Source organism: Aquarana catesbeiana, linkage group LG05, assembly GCF_042186555.1.
Source record: "Aquarana catesbeiana isolate 2022-GZ linkage group LG05, ASM4218655v1, whole genome shotgun sequence".
NCBI classification, from domain to species: Eukaryota; Metazoa; Chordata; class Amphibia; order Anura; family Ranidae; genus Aquarana; species Aquarana catesbeiana.
In genome coordinates this window covers 512,648,985-512,654,984 of record NC_133328.1, presented here as the reverse complement: position 1 = coordinate 512,654,984, position 6,000 = coordinate 512,648,985, and positions in this window count along the sequence as shown.

Sequence of the window (6,000 nt, the reverse complement as noted above, 5' to 3'; positions counted from 1 at the left end):
GTGCAGATACACCCACTGCACGCCAAGATACTCAAACTGGCTTAAGAGTTTAGAGTTCCCAGAGTTCCTCCTTACATTTGGCAGAGCTCCTCTCCCATTCCAAGACTGTAAACAGCTCCCCCCCCCCCACACAATACACAGGGCTGAAATCACATTCCTTTACACACAGTCTGTCAGTCTTCACAAGGTGTATCTGGCTTTTATGTTGCTGTTCTGACCTGTGAAATCCCCTAGTCGGAACAGCAGTGTAGTTGCAGTAGGCAGATACACCCTGTGCAGATCATGGCTGATTGGCTGTGTTGTAAAGGGATGTGATTTCAGCCCTGCGGAGGAGGAGCAGTTTAGAGTGCTGTACTGGGAAAGAAGCTCAGCAGCGGGCATAGCATCCAGGGCTGAGGGGATGGTCAGGGGGCTTTGGGGGGAGGGTGAAACTTAGATATGGGGGGCGCAAAGCTATGTGACATGAAAGCTGGAGCCTGGTGTTAGGGGATTTGTTTTAGCAATTTTATGAAGGTTTCTCTGTCAGTGTTGGCAGATGATGGGGAAAGGTCACCTCCCGGATGTGCGTGTCTTTTCCCCAGTTGTCAGGGAAGTGGGGTAAGTGGACATCCCTGGGTGGGGAGGTACAGAGAATCCCAGCTAGTGACTAGAAAACACTGAGTGGTGTCTTACCTCACCATTGACATTGGTCCTATCATGGCTACAGGACGGCACTCTCCTCTTAACTCGCTGAGCTTGGTTACCATTCCATGTTGCCAGCACACAGCACAGACACTTCCCCATCCTGGGCTGTTCTCACCCTATGCTCCTCTACATTCAGGAAATGGCTCACAGCTTCTCCCCAGTCAATGAGAACAGAGGGGTGTGCACTGTTGATTGCAAAGTGGAAGCCCAATACTGGAGCATGGCTGTGGGCCCTAGGGCAGATCGGAGCTGGACTTTGTGGTGGATCTGATAATATCACAGAGAGGCTGCAGGGGCCCCTTGGAGCTAGGAACGGGGTTGCGATTGTGACCCCTGCAACCCCTTATGCTACGCCCATGCCTCATGGGACTTGTAGTTTTGCAACAGCTGGAGGGCCGCCAGTTTGAGACCCTTGGTCTAAACAGTGCTGCTGTCCAAGGGTGGCTCCATTGTTCCTGCTGGATAAGCAGGTGAAAATAACAGAAAACTCAAGTAGCCACATCTCAGGATTGGTAAGCTGCAATATATTAAGTGATACTAAACATGCACTGTTTAATTTACATTGTCCCTTCTATTCATGTATACGGATAATGGCACTGTAATCATCTTAATTAAAAAAAGACAAATCTTGGTACCTTTTTTCCAATATATATACAGCTGTCGCATGACCCAGATCTTTCCCAGCCTGTCTGCAGGAAAACATAAACAGGAAGAGCTTCTAGTCCTCTGCTGCTGGTCACATGTTAAAAAAAAATACCCTTTGGAATACAGAGTAAAAATTAATTGAGATCAACTGTTTTAAATTGTTATACAAATATATATTTGAAATCAAATCTTTATTCTTTTTTGGTAATAACACTGGGTGGATTTATGCTAGTCAAAGGCTGTGTCACACCCCTCCAGCCTGTGTATTAGAATAAGAGGGAAGTGCAGCCTCCATTAATCTGCATGTAATATCTCACCCAAATTGTGGTTAGTGGATATAGAAGAGAAGGGAGGGAGTGGGCTCTAATTTACTACTGTGTATATACCCACATGTGTGACTCTATAGTCACATGGGCTGCTTAGATGTCATAGAGCATAAATGCTCAGCATAGAAACGCACTGAAAACTGGGCATGTGCAGAGTTGCCACCATAGCTGCAAAATCCCTAGCTAAATTGGTACATGGACAGATGGTAGAGATAGATAACAGCAGGATTGACCAGGTTTTTTGCAGAATACAGAAAACTAATACCATAGTAACTGAGTATGAACAGCATGTAATACAGCATTTATTGATGGTGTAAGGTGTTTTTTTTTTTTTTTTTTTTTTTTTGTTTTTTTTTTAATGTTGTGGGTTTAGTAACACTTTTTACATGGCTGTTTTTGGGTTTGGATGTACTTTTAAAAGCATGGATAGTAAGCTAACAGAATGGTGTGTGTTTTTTGTTTTTGTTATTTTTTTGTTTTTAGTTTTTCTAAACCGTGTCCTCGAGTGCTTGAAACTTGCAATGGTAAGCCCTTTCAAGTAAATGATTGACCTATTAATAGATATGAAAATAAGAATACAATAATTTCTCCCTTTTTTGGGGTGTTTGAACCTTGTTTACATAGAAAATCTCTTACTAGAAACTCTCCTTAGGATCCCAGTGCTCAAATCCTCTAATCCAGGGTTCAATGAAGCCCTAGGGTTTCTAAAAAAAAAAGGTTGCTAAGGGTCCTATGAGCAATTTCTACTTCTGAGGGGGTGAGGTTTCCCAATTATCACAAGTGCAGAGCTTGTAGCTATAGTAATTTTTAGCAGGGGTTCCTTGAGACCCAAAAGTTCACAGGTTCCTCTGTCTTGAAAAAGTTAAGAAAAGCTGCTCTAATCTGTGAAAACTAAAGTTGATTACTTGCTATAAAGTGTATGTAAGGCCGGGTTTACACTGGTATGACAAAAGCTCCAACATTGGTAGCTCATGTCGCATGATGTGTGAAAATCAATGGTTCCCTATGAGAGCCGTCTTAACTGGTCCGGCACAAGTCGGTCCGACTTTGAAAAAGGTTCCTGCACTACTTTGGTTCGACTTTGGTCCTACTTCAGCCCATTGAATATCATTGAAGTCTGATCAATGTAGGATCCTTGTCCTAACCATCTGACATGGTGATTGAAGCAGCAGTAAAAGGAATTTATGTCACACTGGGATTGTTTTGATTGGTCAAAGGACAAGTTGTATCAAAGTAGCATCCTGTTCATTCAAGTCAAAAGAATGTAGGACTGATGTCGCAGAGCAAAGTAGGATGACAGTCGTATGACTGTCATGTAGTATCGGTGTGAACCCAGCCTGAGGCTGGGTTCACACTGGTGCGACACGACAGCCGTCCTACTTTGGATCCGATTTTGCCCCGCGACTTAAAGCCGACATACGTCCGACTTGGATCCCCGCTAATACCAGGCACTGTGTTTGGTATGAATCTTGAGGGGGAACTCCACGCCAAATTTTAAATAAAAAACCGGCATGGATTCCCCCTCCAAGGGCATACCAGGCCCTTCGGTCTGGTATGGAATTTAAGGGGAACCCCCTACGCCAAAAAACGGCGTGGGGGTCCCCTCCAAATTCCATACCAGACCCTTATCCGAGCATGCAGCCCGCCTGGTCAGGAATGGGGGTAGGGACGAGCGAGCGCCCCCCCCCCCCCCTGAACCGTACCAGGCCGCATGCCCTCAACATGGGGGAGTGGGTGCTTTGGGGCGGGGGGGAGCCCTGGGGCCCCCCCACCCCAAAGCACCTTGTCCCCATGTTGATGAGGACAAGGGCCTCTTCCCAACAACCCTGGCCATTGGTTGTCGGGGTCTGTGGGCGGGGGACTTATCGGAATCCGGGAGCCCCCTTTAATAAGGGGGGCCCCCAGATCCCAGCCCCCCTCCCTATGTGAATGAGTATGGGGTACATCGTACCCCTACCCATTCACCTAGGAAAAAAAGTGGCAATAAAAAAACACACTAGACAGGTTTTTAAAGTAATTTATTAGGCAGCTCCGGGGGTCTTCTTCCGACTTCGGGGGTCTTCTTCCTCCTTCTCCACGCTCTCTGGCCGATTCTCCGTGCTCTCCGGTTCTTCTCCCGCTCTCCGGTATCTTCTGCTCTTTTGCTAGCGGTGGCCTGGTCTTCGCTGTCTTCTTCCCTCTTCTCTTCTTCCGATGTTGACACAACGCTTTCTCCCACTGTAATGCCGTATGCGCGGTCCGCAATTGCTTATATAGGGATGGGGCGTGGTCACTGGGTGATGTCACCCGGTGAACCCACCCCTTATTGCGTCACAGTCCCGGGGCATGATGGGACTGTGACGTAATAAGGGGCGGGTTCACTGGGTGACATCACCCAGTGACCACGCCCCATTCCTATATAAGTCATTGCGGACCACGCATACGGCATTACAGTGGGAGAGAGCGTTGTGTCAACATCGGAAGAAGACGGCGAAGACCGGGCCACCGCTAGCAAAAGAGCAGAAGATAGCCGAGGAGCCCGGCAGAAGATGCCGGAGAGCGGGAGAAGAACCTGAGAGCGCGGAGAAGAGGCCGGAGAGCGCGGAGAAGAAGGAAGAAGACCCCCCGATGTCCGGAGAAGACCCCCGTAGCTGCCTAATAAATTACTTTAAAAACCTGTCTAGTGTGTTTGTTTTTTATTGACACTTTTTTCCTAGGTGAATGGGTAGGGTACGATGTACCCCATACTCATTCACATAGGGTGGGGGGGCCGGGATCTGGGGGCCCCCTTATTAAAGGGGGCTCGCAGATTCCGATGAGCCCCCCGCCCGCAGACCCCGACAACCAACGGCCAGGGTTGTCGGGAAGAGGCTCTTGTCCTCATCAACATGGGGACTCCCCCCTGCCCCAAAGCATGCACCCCCCCATGTTGAAGGCATGCGGCCTGGTACGGTTTAGGAGGGGGGGCGCTCGCCCGTCCCCACCCCCATTCCTGACCGGCCGGGGTGCGTGCTCGGATAAGGGTCTGGTAAGGATTTTGGGGGGGACCCCCACGCAGTTTTTTCGGCGTAGGGGTTTCCCCTTAAAATCCATACCAGACCCAAGGGCCTGGTATGCTCTTGAAGGGGGAACCCATGCCGATTTTTTTTTTTTTTTTTTTTTTTTTTTTTTTTATTTTTATTTTTATTTAAAATTTGGCGCGGAGTTCCCCCTCAAGATCATCTGAGCACAAGTCGCCTGCCAAAGTCGGATCGTGCAAGACGGCGATCCGACTTTGATCCAACTTCAATGATAGTCGATGGGCTGAAGTAGGATCAAAGTTGGACCAAAGTAGTACAGGGAGCAGTTCTAAAGTCGGAACGACTTGTGTCGGACCAGTTAGGACGGCTCCCATAGGGAAGCATTGAACTTCACACGTCATGCGACATGAGCTCCCAATGTCGGAGCGTTTGTCGGACCAGTGTGAACCCAGCCTCAGTCCCCTTTCACACTTATACGACTTGTCCCATGATTTTGTACAGCAAAATTGTATGACAAGTCATTCTCCATGATTTTCAATGACTACTATTCATATTGGCACGAGTTTAAGTTGAGCCGACTTCAAAGTAGTCCCTGCACTACTTTGGTCCAACTTCCATGCGAGTTGATGTCCATAGACCTCATTGTTAAACCCTCAAGTAGCATGCAAATCGTACCTGAATAATATAGACACGATTTCAGTACAACTTTGTAAGCACAAGCTTTAAGCACAAGCAGCTTTTGTAAACCCCAACCCTGTAAAGGCGTACAAAGTAGTACTGATCCCGAATTGCGGCAAAATCGCAGCTACAAAATTGCGGTAAAATTGCGCGACTTTGATGTCGCACAAGTGTGAAAGGGGCCTAACCCTAACAATCCGCTTCTCATTGGGGTTTTTTTTTTTTTGGTTTGTTAAATACACGATAAAAAGCATTTTATCAATTTGATTAGTGCAAAAAAAAAAAAAAAAAAGCCTGTGAGCCTGCTAGAAATCTGCTGAGCTTGAAACATCATGGGTAAATGTCAGGCAGTGTTATTAGCTGGACTAATAGAGCACCTTATGTTACAGAGATGAATATAGAGATATATATAGTGCCCATCATCAGTGCCACCTCATAGGTGCCGCCTTATCAGTGCCCATCAGTGAAGGTGAATACTTACTTATTTACAAAGTTTTGTAACAGAGACAAAATAAAAACTTTTTTTTCAAAATTTTCAGTCTTTTATTTTTTATTTGTTTAGCAGAAAATAAAAATCCCAGAGGTGATCAAATACCACCAAAAGAAAGCTCTATTTGTGGGAACAAAATTATAAAAATTTAGTTTGGGTAGAGTGTTGTATGACCGCG